Source organism: Hylobates moloch, unplaced genomic scaffold, assembly GCF_009828535.3.
Source record: "Hylobates moloch isolate HMO894 unplaced genomic scaffold, HMol_V3 SCAFFOLD_12, whole genome shotgun sequence".
In the NCBI taxonomy this organism is placed as follows: Eukaryota; Metazoa; Chordata; class Mammalia; order Primates; family Hylobatidae; genus Hylobates; species Hylobates moloch.
In genome coordinates this window covers 54,276,837-54,293,990 of record NW_026652287.1, presented here as the reverse complement: position 1 = coordinate 54,293,990, position 17,154 = coordinate 54,276,837, and the positions used below count along the sequence as shown (strand labels likewise).

At 38.1% G+C, this 17,154-nt stretch overlaps 1 protein-coding gene across 1 annotated transcript in view; it reads right to left on the bottom strand.

Annotated features, from left to right (window-relative positions):
* Positions 1-17,154, bottom strand: part of LOC116478760 (zinc finger protein 99-like) — a 277,198-nt gene that overhangs the window by 142,836 nt on the left and 117,208 nt on the right.

Genomic DNA, 17,154 nt, shown 5'->3' with positions numbered 1-17,154 from the left:
CTGGAGAGGATGTGGAGAAATAGGAACAGTTTTACACTGTTGGTGGGACTGTAAACTAGTTCAACCATTGTGGAAGACTGTGGTGATTCTTCAGGGATCTAGAACTAGAAATACCATTTGACCCAGCCATCCCATTACTGTATACATACCCAAAGGAATATAAATCATGCTGCTATAAAGACATATGCACACGTATGTTTATTGCAGCACTACTCACAATAGCAAAGACTTGGAACCAACCCAAATGTCCAACAATGATAGACTGGATTAAGAAAATCTGGCACATATACACCATGGAATACTATGCAGCCATAAAAAATGATGAGTTCATTTCCTTTGTAGGGACATGGATGAAGCTGGAAACAATCATTCTCAGCAAACTATCACAAGGACAAAAAACCAAACACTGCATGTTCTTGCTCATAGGTCGGAACTGAGCAATGAGAACACTTGGACACAGGAAGGGGAACATCACACACTGGGGCCTGTTGTGGGGTGGGGGGAAGAGGGAGGGATAGCATTAGGAGATATACCTAAAGTTTCCCCTTTTGAGGAGAATAGAAGCTCCCCATGTCTTATGATCTTGTACATGCCTAATCGTGTCACGCACAACTGTCAGCAAAGAGCACAGGGAAAAATTAATCTAAAAAGTGCAGTGGCACGATCTTGGCTCACTGCAACCTCTGCCTCCCAGGTTCAAGACATTCTCCTGTCTCAGCCTCCTGAGTAGCTGGGATTACAGGCATGAGCCACCGTGCCTGGCCTGCCTCATCGATTTTTTAACCAAGAGTGACATTACTGAGAGGGGCCTCTAACCCCCTAAATTTTTTTTTTTTGAGCCAGAGTTTCCCTCTTGTTGCCCAGGCTAGAGTGCAATGGCACGATCTTGGCTAACCGCTACCTCTGCCTCCCATGTTCAAGTGATTCTCCCACCTCAGCCTCCCAGGTAGCTAGGATTGCAGGCATGTGTCACCACGCCCAGCTAGTTTTTGTATTTTTAGTAGAGATGGGTTTTCTCCATGTTGGTCAGGCTGCTCTCAAACTTCTGACCTCAGGTGATCCACCTGCCTCAGCCTCCCAAAGTGCTGGGATTACAGACATGAGCCACCATGCCCGGCCAAACCCCTTAAATCTTAGAAAGGACCTGAACCTACGTAACTGGGTCCTCAAGCTTTTTATTAAGAGAGGTCTTTAACCCAGTATGTCTTAGGAGAGACTGTAACACTTCTATGTTGGGCCTCTAACCCAATCCCATTTTTTAGCCTGGTAGAATGTACCCCACTAGTTACCCAAAGTTGGCTAATTGGTGCTGCAGCTTATTTCATTTGGTTCAGTTTTCTCCTCAGTATAGTCCCTTTATAGTTTGCCAGAAAGCTGTTACTGAAAAGGGCTTTTAATCTAGACCCCAAGAAGTCAGGGTGAGCCCATGCAGTAAAATGAAAGCAAGTTTTTTAGAGAAGTAAAGAAACAAACAAACAAAAAAAGGCTGCTCCATAGGCAGAGCAGCTAATGTAATTCTTGTCTCTCAAATTGGCTTTGACCATAGGAGGGACTGAGGCAATTCTGTAAGCCCAGCACCTAGGTGATGTGACTTTCATCTTTTGTTTGGACCCTGTGCACAAAAGGAAGTGTGGCTTATCGCTGGACCTCACACACAGGTGACATAACACTTCTGTCTTGGGTAATTGTGATATGTTCCTGTGCCCATCACCCAGATAATGTGACTCTTCTCTTTTCCTGAGACCTTCCTACAGTGGGGATTGTGACATATTGCTTGGCCCAGTACCTATGTGATGTGACTCTTCTCTCATACCAGAGACTTGCACCTAGGGTAGTTGTGACATATAGCTGGGCCCAGCCCCTGGGTTATGTGACTCTTTTGATTATCCTCAGCTCTACCTGCAAGGAGCACTGGGAAATATATCTTAGGGCCACTCAATTAGGTGATGCGACTCCCCTTCCTGGACTCTTTCCTCAGGAGGTATTGTGACATATTCCTGGACCAAGTACCCAGGTAATGTAACTCTTTTCTACTGCTTGGACTCCACCCAAGGAGAGATTGTAATATATCACTGGGCCCAGCACCTAGGTTACATGACTTTCCTCTTGTGTCTGAGTCTTGCATAAATTGTGTATTGTGACAAGTAACTGGGTCTAAAACCTAGGTGATGAGACTCTTCTGCATGGGCCCTGCCTACAGGGGTATTATGACATATCTTTTTTTTTTTTTAATCACTTATGTGATGTGCCTTTGTTTGTGTGTGTCCTTTGTTTGTGTTGTGTGCATCCTGGCCCTGCCAAAAGTGGGGATTGTAACATATCACTAAACTTAGTACTAAGGTGCTATGACTCTCCTTGTTTGCCTGGGCCCTGCATATATTTGTTACTGTGATGTATGTCTGAGAAAAACACCTAGGGCATGAGAGCCTCCTGCCTGGGTCCTGCCCAAAAGGAGCCTTTTGGCTTATCTCTGCATCCATCAACTAGGAGATGTGACTCTTCTTTTCTGTCTGGGTTCTGCAAAAACAAGTGATTGTGACATATCATCAAACCCAGCAATTAGACGATGTGATTTTTCTTCCCTGCTTGAGCCCTGGATTTGCTGTGCATTGTGATATATGGCTGGGTCCAACATCAAGGTAATGTGACTCTCCTAAGTGGACTCTGCCCACAGGAGTATTATGACATATCTTTACATTTATCACCTTGGTTATGTGACTCTTTTTATTTCCCTGAGCCCTCTTGAATTAGGAATTATGACATATCACTGAACCTAGCACCTAGGTGATGTGACTCTGTTTTATTGCCTGAGTCTTGCATTTTTTAAGTATTGTGACATGTCCCTGACCACAACACCTAAAGAATTGGGAGGTACATGCTTGTACTCTGCCTATTGGGGGGGGCATTGTGACATATCTCTGGGTCCATCAACTGCTTCATTTGACCCTCCTCTCCTACCCATGCTTTGTCAATAAGAGAGATTGTGACATATCTCTGGAACCAGAACCTTAGTGATGTGACTATTTTCTCCTGCTGAAGCCATGCCCACACAAGGGAAAGTGACTTATTCCTGGGCCCAGCACACAGGTGATGTAATTCTTCTGCCTGGTTTTTGCACCCAGGAGCCATTGTAATCCATCTCTGGGCCCATCGTTTAAATGATCTGACTATCCTTTTCTTCCTGAGCCCTATTCACAGGGAAAATAGTGACACATCTGTGGGTTTCTCACCTAAATGAGATCAAGACCATCCTGGCCAACATGGTGAAACCCCGTCTCTACTAAAAATACAAAAATTAGCTGGGGGTGGTGGTGCACGCTTGTTCTCCCAGCTACTAGGGAGGCTGAGGCAGGAGAATCACTTGAACCTGGGAGGTGGAAGTTGCAGTGAGCCAAGATCACGCCACTGCACTCCAGCCTGGAGACAGAGCAAGACTCTGTCTAAAAAAAAAAAAAAAAAAGAAAGAAAGAAAGGAAATATGCTATTGTAATTATATTGTTCTCTAGTGTTTCTTCAATTCTGTCAATATTTGATTTATATATTTTGCAAGCCTAATGTGAGATACACACACACACACACTTGCACAAAACACACACATACACACATATACAAATTTGTTATAAGTTCCCAGTAAATAAATCTATTATTTTGTAATGGCTTGTTTTGTCTCTGTAGAGTTTTGACTTAAAAAAGCATTTTATAAAATATGATGGTTTTTGACTTAAGATAGAGCTCAAGGCCGGGCTCAGTGGCTCACGCTTGTAATCCCAGCACTGTGGGAGGCCGAGGCGGGTGGATCACGAGGTCAAGAGATCGAGACTATATGGCTAACATGGTGAAAACCAGTCTCGACTGAAAATACAAAAATTAGCTGGTCATGGTGGCACGTGCCTGTACTCCCAGCTACTTGGGAGGTTGAGGCAGGAGAGTCACTTGAACCCAGGAGGTAGAGGTTGCAGTGAGCCGAGATCACACCACTGCACTCCAGCCTGGCAACAGAGCAAGACTCCGTCTCAAAATAAATAAATAAATAAATAAATAAATAAATAAAGATACAGCTAAAGTAACATTATTTTGACCTCTTCTTCTCTAATTTAATTAATATTTGCATAGAATATCTACATCCATCTTGCCACTATCAGTCTTTTTTATCATTAGATTTCTGATGACTCTATTATAGAAAGGCAAGTTGGATCCTGGCTTTTAAAATTATCTAATTCCTTTATTAAAAGTATGTCTCTGAATTAGAAAGTTCATTTTATATACATGTTTAAATAACTTTCTGAAACAGAAAGACTTAAAAATGTTATTTTATTGTTTCATTTGATTGTTGTATCTTTGTCTCTAATTTTCTCTCTGTGTCTTCCTTTGTGTCGTTTTGATTTTTGTACTGATATGCTTTTACTTTTTTCTTATTTTGTTTTGCTTATCTATACAGATTTTTTGTTTGTGGTACCTTCTGGTACTTTGGAAATTACATAAAACTTCTAAAAGATATAACAATATATTTTAATCTGAGAGAAGATGAACTTCAGTTGCATACAAAGATTTTACTCTCAAAATTTTAATTGTTTTCTAAATTTTTTTCAAATTATAGAAAATACTTAAAAATGTTTTCTGCACCATTATGATTACGCTAAGAAATTTCATTTTTTTGTATGTGCATCTCTATCCAAGAAAATAATCCCCCCCTTTCTTTTTGGCCAGGCACAGTGGCTTACGCCTGTAATCCCAGCACTTTTGGAGGCTGAGGTGGGCAGATCAGGAGGTTAGGAGTTTGAGACCAGCCTGGCCAACATGGTGAAATGCCATCTCTACTAAAAATACAAAAAATTAGCCAGGTGTGGTGGTGGACACCTGTAATCTCAGCTATTTGGGAAGCTGAGGCAGGAGAATCGCATGAAACTGGAAGGCAGAGGTTGCAGTGAGCTGAGATCAGGCCACTGCACTCCAGCCTGGGCAACAAGAGTAAAACTCCGTCTCAAAAAAAATATATATATACATGTATATGTACACATACATATATATAATATACATACATATATATACACACATACATACATATATATGATTATGTCTATTTTCTTGAGTCATTTTATTTTCAATAAAAGAAACTGTCTTCAGCATTCTTTTTTTTTCTTTTTCATTATTACACTTTAAGTTCTGAGATACATGTGCAGAATGTGTAGGTTTGTTACACAGGTATACATGTGCCATGATGGTTTGCTGAACCCATCAACCCATCATCTACATTAGGTATTTCTCCTAATACTATTCATCTCCTAGCCCCCCAACCCCTGACAGGTCCCAGTGTGTGATGTTCCCCTCCTTGTGTCTATGCATTCTCATTGTTCAACTCCCATTTATGAGTGAGAACATGCAGTGTTTGGTTTTCTGTTCTTGTCTTAGTTTGCAAAGAATTATGGTTTCCAGCTTCATCCATGTCCCTGCAAAGAATATGAACTCACCCTTGTTTGTGGCTGCATAGTATTCCGTGGTGTATATATGCCACATTTTCTTTATCCAGTCTATCACTGATGGGCACTTGGGTTGGTTCCAAGTCTTTGCTATTGTGAATAGTGCTGCAATAAACATATGTGTGAGTGTGTCTTTATAGTAGAATGATTTACAATCTTTTGGGTATATACCCAGTAATGGGATTGCTGGGTCAAATGGTATTTCTGATACTAGATCTTTGAGGAATTTTCACACTGTCTTCCACAATGGTTGAACTAATTTACACTCCCAACAGTGTGAAGTGTTTCTATTTCTCCACATCCTCCCCAGCATATGTTGTTTTCTGACTTTTTAATGATTACATTCTAACTGTTGTGAGAAGCTATCTCACTGTGGTTTTGATTTGCATTTCTCTCACGACCAGTGACAGTGAGCTTTTTTTCATACGTTTGTTGGCTGTGTAAATGTCTTCTTTTGAGAAGTTTCTGTTCATATCCTTTGCCCACTTTTTGATGGGGTTGTTTTTCTCTTGTAAATTTGTTTAAGTTCTTTGTAGATCCTGGATATTAGCCCTTTGTCAGATGGATAGATTGCAAAAATTTTCTCCCATTCCGTAGGTTGCCTGTTCACTCTGATGATAGCTTCTTTTGCTGTGCAGAAGCTCTTTAGATTAATTAGATCCCATTTGTCAATTTTGTCTCTTGTTGCCATTGCTTTTGCTGTTTTAGTCATGAAGTCGTTGCCCATGCCTATGTCCTGAATAGCATTGCCTAGGTTTTCTTCTAGGGCTTTTATGGTTTGGGGTGTTACATTTAAGTCTTTAATCCATCTTGAGTTAATTTTTGTATAAGGTGTAAGGAAGGGGTCCAGTTTCAGTTTTCTGCATATGGCTAGTCAGTTTTCCCAACACCATTTATTAAATAGGGAATCCTTTCCCCATTGCTTGTTTTTGTCAGGTTTGTCAAAGATCAGATGGTTGTAGATGTGTGGTGTTATTTCTGAGGCCTCTGTTCTGTTCCATTGGTCTATATATCTGTTTTGATATCAATACCATGCTCTTTTGGTTACTGTAGACTTGTACATAGTTTGAAGTCAGGTTGTGTAATGTCTCCAGCTTTGTTCTTTTTGTTTAGGATTGTCTTGGCAATGTGGGCTCTTTTTTGGTTCCATATGAACTTTAAAGTAGTTTTTCCCAATTCTGTGAAGAAAGTCATTTGTAGCCTGATGGGGATGGCATTGAATCTATAAATTACCATAGGCAGTATGGCCATTTTCATGATATTGATTCTTCCTATCCATGAGCATGGAATGTTCTTCCATTTGTTTGTGTCCCCTTCTATTTCGTTGGGCAGTGGTTTGTAGTTCTCCTTGAAGAGGTCCTTCACATCCCTTGGAAGTTTTATTCCTGGTTATTTTATTCTCTTTGAAGCAATTGTGAATGAGAGCTCAGTCATGATTTGGCTCTCTGTTATTGGTGTATAGGAATGCTTGTGATTTTTGCACATTGATTTTGTATCCTGAGACTTTGCTGAAGTTGCTTATCAGCTTAAGGAGATTTGGGGCTGAGATGATGGAGTTTTCTCAACGTAAAATCATATCATCTGCAAACAGAGACAATTTGACTTCCTCTTTTTCTATTTGAATACTCATTATTTCTTTCTCTTGCCTGATTGTCCTGGCCAGAATTTCCAATACTATGTTGAATAGGAGTAGTGAGAGATGACATCCTTGTCTTGTACCAGTTTTCAAAGGGAATGCTTCCAGGTTTTGCCCATTCAGTATGACATTAACTGTGGTCTGTCATAAATACCTTTCATTATTTTGAGATATGTTCCATCAATACTTAGTTTATTGAGCATTTTTAGCATGAATGGGGTGTTGAATTTTGTTGAAGGCCTTTTCTGCATCTATTAAGATAATCAAGTGGTTTTTGTCATGGGTTCTGTTTATGTGATGGATTACGTTTATTGATTTGTGTATGTTGAACCAGCCTTACATTCCAGGGATGAAGCTGACTGGATTGTGGTGGATAAGCTTTTTGATGTGCTGCTGGATTCGGTTTGCCAGTATTTTATTGAGGATTTTCACATTAATGTTCATCAGGGATATTGGCCTGATGTTTTATTTTTTTGTTGTGTCTCTGCCAGGTGTTGGTATTAGGATGATGCTGGCCTCATAAAATGAGTTAGGGAGGAGCCCCTCTTTCTCTATTGTTTGGAATAGTTTCAGAAGAATTGGTACCAGCTCCTCTTTGTACCTGTGGTAGAATTCGGCTGTGAATCCACCTGGTCCAGGGTATTTTTTTGGCTGATAGGATATTAATTACTGCCTCAATTTCAAAACTTTTTATTGGTCTATTCAGGAATTTGACTTCTTCCTGGTTTAGTCTTGAGAGGGTGTATGTGTCCAGGAATTTATCCATTTCTTCTAGATTATCTAGTTTATTTACATAGAGGTGTTTACAGTATTATCTGATGGTAGTTTGTATTTCTGTGGGATCAGTGCCAGTATCCCCTTTATTATTTTTTATTGCATCTATTTGATTCCTCTCTCTTTTCTTTTTTATTAGTCTGGCTAGCAGTCTATCTATTTTGTTGATCCTTTCAAAAAACCAGCTCCTGAATTCATTGATTTTGTGAAGGGTCTTTTGTGTCTCTATCTCCTTCAGTTCTGCTCTGATCTTAGTTATTTCTTGTCTTCTGCTAGCATTTGAATTTATTTGCTCTTGCTTCTCTAGTTCTGTTAATTGTGATTTTAGGGTGTTGATTTTAGACCTTTCCTGCTTTCTCTTGTGAGCATTTAGTGCTATAAATTTCCCTCTAAGCACTGCTTTGTCTGTGTCTCAGGGATTCTGGTATGTTGTGTCATCGTTCTCATTGGTTTCAAAGAACTTATTTATTTCTGCCTTTATTTCATTATTTACCCAGTAGTCATTCTGGAGCAGGTTGTTCAGTTTCCATGTAGTTGAGTGGTTTTGAGTTAGTTACTTAATCCAGAGTTTTAATTTGATTGCACTGTGGTCTGAGAGACTGTTTGTTATGATTTCCATTCTTTTGCATTTGCTGAGGAGTGTTTTACTTCCAATTATATGGTCAATTTCAGAATAAGTGGGATGCTTTTCAGCATTCTTTATAGGGCATAGGCAGTGTCAGTATGCTTTTTCAAAATTTGGTTATTTTGAAAGGTTTCCCTCTTTTTATTTGGCAGTACAGATTTGCTGATGCTATTATTTGAACTTAAGGAAAAAGTAAAACAGGAAAATCCAGAAGAATATAAAAATTAAACACATGAGCTGGGTGCAGTGGCTCACCTCTGTAACCCCAGCACTTTGGGAGGCTGAGGCAGGTGGATTACCTGACATCAAGAGTTTGAGGCCAGCCTGAACAACATGGTGAAACCTCACCTCTACTAAAAATACAAAAAAATTAGCCAGACATGGTGGTGGGTGCCTGTAATTCCAACTATTCAGGAGGCTGAGGCAGGAGAATCAATTGAACCCGGAAGGTGGAGGTTGTGTTGAATTGAGATCATGCTGCTGCACTCCTGCCTGGATGACAGAGTGATACTCCATCTCAAAGGAAAAAAAACAGTAAGATCCCTTCTCTCTCTAAAAAAATAAAAAATAAAATAAAAATAAAACACTCTTTAACATATTCTTGCTCAAGAGTCAAAAAATTTAATTTTGTTAAGAAGTCAGTACAACCTACAGTGGTAAACAAATTTGACATAATTTCTATAAAATTCCTAATAGCACAGATTTTTAAACAGAAATATTCTTTAACATTTTAAAATTTGATTATTAACTATAGCTAGCCAAACACCCATGAAAAAGAGGAGGTAATCAACTTTCTTATTTCAAAACATATTAAAAGTTATAACAAAAGCAATGTAGTACTGACACAAAGACAGATAAACAGATGATAAATCAGAATAGAGAGCCCAGAAATGAACCCTTCTGTAAATAAATGATCTTCCACAAAGCTGCCATGAGCACACAATAGAGAAAAGATAATATCTTCAAAAATTAATGCTGAAAACTGAATATCTATACTGATAAAGCTGGATTCCTTCCTTGAACCATAGGCAAAATAATTTATATAAAATATTTAGATATAAAAAATAGCTAACAAATCTCTTTAAAAAATGGAGAAAAGACATGACATTGGCCTTGGAATCATTTTCTTAGATGACATTAAACGCGTGAGCAACAATGAAAAGAACAGAAAAATTTAACTGAAATATACTTCAAAATTTTTGCACATCAAAAAAAAATTCAAGAGCGTGACAATGCCTCCTAGAAACTCAATGAAAATATTTGCAAATCACATGTGAGAGAAGTTAATATTCAGAATATATAAGCAACTCTTAAAACTGAAGAATAAAGTTGAATAACAGGATTTAGAAATGGAAAACCAATTAAACTAAATTTTTATCAAAAGTATAAATGGGAAGAGCATTTGAAAGGAAACAAAATTACTAATTTGTAGAGGAATGCATAAATATCACAATGAAATACAAAATAACCTCACACCCATTGGAATGGCCACTATCAATTTTTTAAGAAAACCATATCTGTTGATGATGCTATGAAAATGAAACCTATGTTGATTGTTGGTGGAAAACAAAGACACGGCCATTATTTTAAAATGTTATAAATGTTCCTCAGATAATTAAAAATAAAATTGTAATCAATTACAGCAATCTTATTTATAAATTGATTTCCAAAGTATGCAACACAGAGCCTGGAGGAGACATGTAAACATTTATGCTTATTGTACCAGAATTTACAAAAGCCAAAAGGCTGAAGTAACTTAGATGTCCCTTGATTTATAAATACATCAAAAAATTTAACATACACATACATGGAACATTATTCAGCCTTAAAAGAGAAAATTTTGTCGCATTTTAAGATAAACTTTGAAAATATTATGTCACATGAAATAAACCAATAACAAAATGATGAATACTACATTACTTCATTTACCTGAGATAAGTTAAATAGCCAAACTCATAAAAACAGAAAGCTGAAAGGTATTTGCCAAGGGCTGGAGAGAGGGTAAAATGGGCAGTTGTTACTTAGTGGGTATTGAGTATTAGTTTTACAAGATGTAAAACTTCTAGAAGGCTTTTGCATAACCAGGTGAATATACTTTAACATGCCTGAAATCCACAGCTTTTTTTTTGACAAAGGGTCTCACTTTGTCACCCAAGCTGGTGTGCAGTGGCAAAATTATGGCTCACTTCAGCCCCAAACTCCCAGAATAAAGTACTCCTTGTCCCTTGATCTCCCAGGTTGCTGGAACCACAGGTGCAAACCACCATGGCTTGTTATTTTAAATTTTTTTTGGATACAGCAGGTCTTTATATGTTTCCCAGGCTGATCTCAAACGTTTGGGCTCAGGTGATCCTTCTGTTTTGACCTCTCAAATTTCTGGGGTTACAGAGGTGAGACACTGCCATGCCTGACCATAAAGTGTACACTTAAATAGATTTTAGAGAATCAATTTTATGTTATCTGTTTTTACATAAATTATTTTAGAAGAAAAACTAAATGAAGAATTATAAATCTTTTCTAGAATTACCTTCAAATCACAAAAGTGTTTCTCTCACACAAAGAAAATATATATTCATTATTAAATACAGGGCGAAAATAAGATTATTTCCACAACTACTCACTTAGACAAGATAAAACAACCACTGAAAATCAGCTAAGAAAGAATATATACAAGATAAGCCATAACGAAAATTGGAGTCATATTTATAGATAAAAACCCACAAATATATAATCTGATTGTGATAGACATATGGCTAATTTATTTCTGAATTAAACCCCACATTGACTTAAAGTGTACAAACAGAATTGCAAATTGTCTAGAATTATAATACATAAGTAAAACAAAAAAAATTCACTGATATTAAGAAACTGACACTAAAAAGCACACATATAGAACTGCAAATAATAATAAGAGAAATGTTTACTCATAAGATCTGGTATGCAACATTGATGTACCATTACAAAAATTTGTCTAGATAACTACAATATTTGACTGTGTCTGTGTACTCATGGAAGGCAGGTATTTTGAGTCATTGGCATGCACTGCATGACAGTAAAACTTAAGAGAAATTGCAGTATAATCATAAATAGCAGATTCTAATGATAAGCTTTTAATATATAAGCATTAAAGAAAACTAGAAGTAAATTTCAACTTTACATATGCTGTTCTCACGCAATACATGCTACATATATTCTTTAAGAATATGTGCTATTCTTACACAAAATGAAACTGCTGTAATTTAACTTTAGAAGCAAAGAATAGTCTTACCTTGTTAAATTAAAAAAAAAAGTCTTGCAGAATATAATTAAAGCCTCTGATATATAAAACAAGTATCAGGGAAGAACTTATTTTATTATTTAAACATAGGTTGAAGAAAGTGAATGGAAATCATATAATTCCTTTTTGCCTGCAGCAAACTTAAATTTATAACTAAATATTTTAGTAAATAAGGAATGCCTAATAATAGCCTAGTTTACTTCAGGCATAACATGTAAATTCTAACATATTATCCTAAATGTCTGAATCTAAAATAACAGAGAAATTTGAAATAGAAAATACAAAGTAAAAATGTATAGGGAGAGCAACATCAGTAAAATTAAAAAAAAAAAAAAGGTGACCTATTTTCTTATCCCCTGACAGCAAGAAAACTGTGAGTCAGCCCTGACAAAAATGTGTTTATGAGAGATCCAGGCATCCTGGCTCATATCTGTAATGATAGCTACATAAGGCATTCAGGTTGAAGAATTTCCTCAGGCCAAGATTTCAAGACCAGCCTGTGTTATGTAGAAAGACTTCATCTCTAAAACAGGTACCTTCAAAAGAGCTTTTAGATCCAGGGATGGAGTTGTGAAACTCTGCTAAAGCCCAGGATTGAGGAACGTTCTTTTCAGGAGACAGGCTTCCATTAAGGTGGCAAATTACCGGATTTCTGTTCTTGGCCACAAACCAAAAAATAGCCAACCCAAGTTGCTCCCACTGAGAATTCTTTACTTACTCTATAACCATTCCAAACTCCTCCCAGCCACAGCCTGGGAGAGCTCCTGTCCTTCCAGAGGCCTGGAGGAAGACACCCATTGTAGCCATATAGTTTAATGTTTTCCTTCTGGCTCCAAGCCACAGTTCATGGCCAATTCTGCCTTGGTAGAATCCCACACAGTGACCTGGGAAGCCCCTCTCTAGTACTCAGTGAAAGGCATCCTCATCCACATCCTGACGTAAGCCCCACCATATGCAGACCTGACTGCAACAACTTCCCCTAGTGTCTGCTCTGCAGATGAAAGTCCTGAAGGATATTCAATCTGTCCAATAATAAAATGGGAATTACAACTACCCAAGCCTTTTGTAACAAGCCAACTAAATGTAAATCCTATGCAGACGCAGCTGCTTTGTTGCGTCTACCACCTCTGTCTATTACAAATAAAGAGGGCATCCTATAAACATGGGGGCCCAACAAAAGAAGATTTTTACCTCTTGTAACCAGTTTATATAAACTTGAAGAGGTTTTCGCTCCATGAAATTTACAAAAACCAATGCAATGCAAAACTACACTGTTCCCATTGTCAATGCTTAACCCTGGAAGTACATGGCAGAAGAACTTTAACATAACCCTGGAAGTACGTGGCAGAAGAACTAGGCAAAAAAATTGTTTAAAGCCATTGAAATTGAAGACAAATAAGTAAAAAGTTGCTGTTTGCAAATCATTTAATCTTATATATTAAAACAAAACATAAACAGTACATTTAAGGCCAGGTGCGGTGGCTCACACTTGTAATCCCAGCACTTTGGTAGGCCGAGGCAAGGCAGATCACCTAAGGTCAGGAGTTTGAAACCAGCCTGGCCAATATGGTGAAACCTTGTTTCTACTAAAAACATAAAAATTAGCCATGCGTGGTAGTGGGTGCCTGGAGTCCCAGCTACTCGGGAGTCTGAGGCAGGAGAATCACTTGAGCCAGGAAGTGGAGGTTGCAGTGAGCCAAGATCACACCACTGCACTCGAGCTTGGGCGACAGAGTGAGACTCCATCTCAAATAAAAAAAGTATTTTAGCCTAAAATGTTAGTTCTGTGCTTCAGAAATATAAATGTTCTTGTTTCACCTAAGTTGTCCCTTAAGAAATGCAATGAAAGAGACAACAACATAAAAATATTGGGGGACTTTTGTACTTTACTACAGCATTAGACATGTCATCAAGACAGAAAGTCAAACGAACAAACAAACAAACAAAAAACAACGGACTTAAACTATACCTTAGAACAAATGGACTTAACAGAGACTTACAGAATATTCTACCCAACAACTACAGAATATACATTCTTTTCATCAGCACATAAAACATTCTTCAAGATAGACCATATCATAGGCCGAAAGACAAGTCTGATTTTTTTGTGTGTGTGTGACAGTCTTGCTCTGTCACCAAGGCTGGAGTGCAGTGGTGCAATCTCAGCTCACAGCAACCTCTACCTCACAGGTTCAAGGGATTCTCCTACCTCAGCCTTCGGAGTAGCTGGGATTACAGGCACGTGCCATCATGCTTGCCTAATTTTTGTATTTTTAGTAGCGATGGGGTTTCACCGTGTTGGCCAGGCTGGTTTTGAACTCCTGACCTCAGGTTATCCACCTGCCTTGGCCTCCCAAAGTGCTGGGATTAAAGCATGAGCCACCATGCCCAGCCCCTGAATAAATTTAAGAATATAAAAATTATATCAAGTACTGTCTTAGGCCACAGTGGAATAAAATTAGAAATCAATTCCAATAGGAACACTCAAAATCATACAAATACATGAAAATTAAACAAACTGCTCATGAATGATCATTGGTTCTACAATGGAATCAAGATGGAAATTAAATAATTCTTTAAACTGAATAATACTGACACAACATATTAAAACATCTGGGATACAGCAAAAGCAGTGCTAAGAGGAAAGTTCATAGCATTAAATACGTACATCGAAAAGTTCAAAAAACCACAATAAAGAACCTAAGATTACACCTCAAGGAACAAGAGAAACAAGAACAAACCAAACCCAAACCCAGCAGAAAAAAAAAATAATAACAAAGATCAGAGCAGAACTAAGTAAAATTGAAATTTTAAAAAATATAAAAGATAAGTAAAACAAGCTAGTTATTTGAAAAGATAATCCAAATTGATAGACTATTAGTGAGATTAACCCAGAAAGCAGAAGGAAGATCCAAATATGCTCAATTAGAAATAAAAGATCATTCATAGCTACTATGAATACCTTTACATGCTCAAACTAGAAAACCTAGAGGAGTTTGATAAATTCCTGGAAATATACAACCCTTCTAGATTAAATCAGGAAGAAATAAAAACTCTGAACACGCCAATAATAAGTAGCAAGATTAAACTAGTAATAAAAAATTGCCAGCTGGGTGCAGTGGCTCATGCCTATAATCCTCGCACTTTGGTAGGACGAGGTGGGGGGATCACTTGAGGTCAGGGGTTTGAGACCAGTCTGATCAACATGGCAAAACCCCATCTCTACTAAAAATACAAAAATTAGCCAGGCATGGTGGTTTGTGCCTGTAATCCCAGCTACTTGGGAGGTTTAGGCAGGAGAATCACTTAAACCCAGGAGGCAAGGTTGCAGTGAGTCAACATCACACCACTGCACTCCACCGTGGGTGACAGAGCAAGACTCAAGAAAAAAAAAAAAAACTGCCAACAAAAAAAGTCCAGGACAAGGTGGATTCATAGCTCAATTCTATCCGACATTCAAAGAATTGGTACCAGTCCTACTGAAACTATTCCAAAAGATAGAGAAAAAGGGAATCCTTCCTAAATTATTCTATGAAGCCAATATCACTCTAATACCAAGATCAGGAAAAGACATAATAAAAGAAAACTATACACCAATGTTCCTGATGAGCATAAATGCAAAAATCTTCCATAAAATACTAGCTAACCAAACACAGCAGCATATTAATAAGATAGTATACCATAATCGAGAACATTTTATGCCAGGGATGCAGAGATGATTTAACATAGGTAAGTCAATACATGTTATACACCAAATAAACAGAATTAAAACCAAAAATTATACAATTATCTCAATATATGCAGAAAAATCATTTGGCAAAATCCAGCATCACTTTATGATTAAAATCCTCAGCAAAATCAGGATAGAGGGAACATATGGTAAGGTCATAAAAACCATCTACGACAGGCTGGACCTGGTGGTTCATGCCTGTAATCCCAGCACTTTGGGAGGCCGAGGCGGGCGATCACCTGAGGTTGGGAGTTCAAGACAAGCCTGACCAACATGGAGAAACCCTGTCTCTACTAAAACTACAAAATTAGCCGGCTGTGGTGGCACATACCTGTAATCCCAGATACTCAGGAAGGCTGAGGCAGGAGAATCGCTTGAACCGGGGAGGCAGAGGTTGCAGTGAGCTGAGATCGCCCCACTGTACTCCAGCCTGGGCAACAAGAGCAAAACTCTGTCTCAAAATATAAATAAATAAATAAATAAATAAATAAATAAATAAATAAATAAATAAAAAATAAATAAATAAATAAATAAATAAATAAATAAATAAATAAATAAAATTTTTAAAAAAGAATTATATAGTGGACTCTGGGCACTCAGTGGGAAGGGTACGAGAGGGGGTGAGGGATGAAAGACTACACATTGGGTAGAGTGCACACTGCTTGGAAGATTGGTGCACCTAAATCTCAGAAAAGATTTAGGAACTTATCCATGTAACCAAATACTACCTGTACCCCAAAGCTATTGAAATATAATAATTTAAGACAAAAATAAAAACTCCCAAACTCCCATAAGTTTAAGTTTATATGCTTTGGCTTTTTTTTTTAGAAAGAGTCTCACTCTTGTCACCCAGAATGGAGTACAGTGGCTTGATCAAGGTTCACTGCAGCCACAAACTCCTGGGCTCAGGCAATCCTCCTACTTTAGCCCCTGAACAGCTGGTACTACAGGGTCAGTCCACCATGCTAAATTAGCTGGGTGTGGTGGTGGGTGCCTGTAATCCCAGCTACTCAGGAGGCTGAGGCAGGAGAATCGCTTGAACCCGGAGGGGGAGGTTGCAGTGAGCTGAGATCATGCCATTGCACTCCAGCCTGGCAAGACTAGTCACAAAAAAAAAAAAAAAAAAAAAAAAAAAGCTTAAGGGGTTGTTTCAAGTTAAAAAAAAGGCTATTAAAATAAAATAGAAAAAGTAAAAAAAAATGAGCTTATAAAATATATATGAAAATCTAGAGTGTTTAAAAATGACAAATTTGATAGATTTATTTATAAGGTTTTACTAACATTAGGTTTAGTTTTTTTGTTGTTTTGTTTTTTGAGATGGCGTTTCACTCTTGTTGCCCAGGCCGCAGTGCAATAGCCTGATCTTGGCTCACTGCAATCTCCACCTCCCAGGTTCAAATGATTCTCCTGCCTCAGCCTCCTGAGTAGCTGGGATTACAGGCACCCACCACCACGCCTGACTAACGTTCGTATTTTTAGTAGAGAAGTGGTTTCACCATGTCGACCAGGCTGGTCTTGAACTTCTGACCTCCGGTGATCCACCCGCCTCGGCCTCCCAAACTGATGGGATTAAAGGCGTAAGCCACTGCACCCGGCCTTTAGTATTGATAATACACTGTTACTAAAGTAAAAATT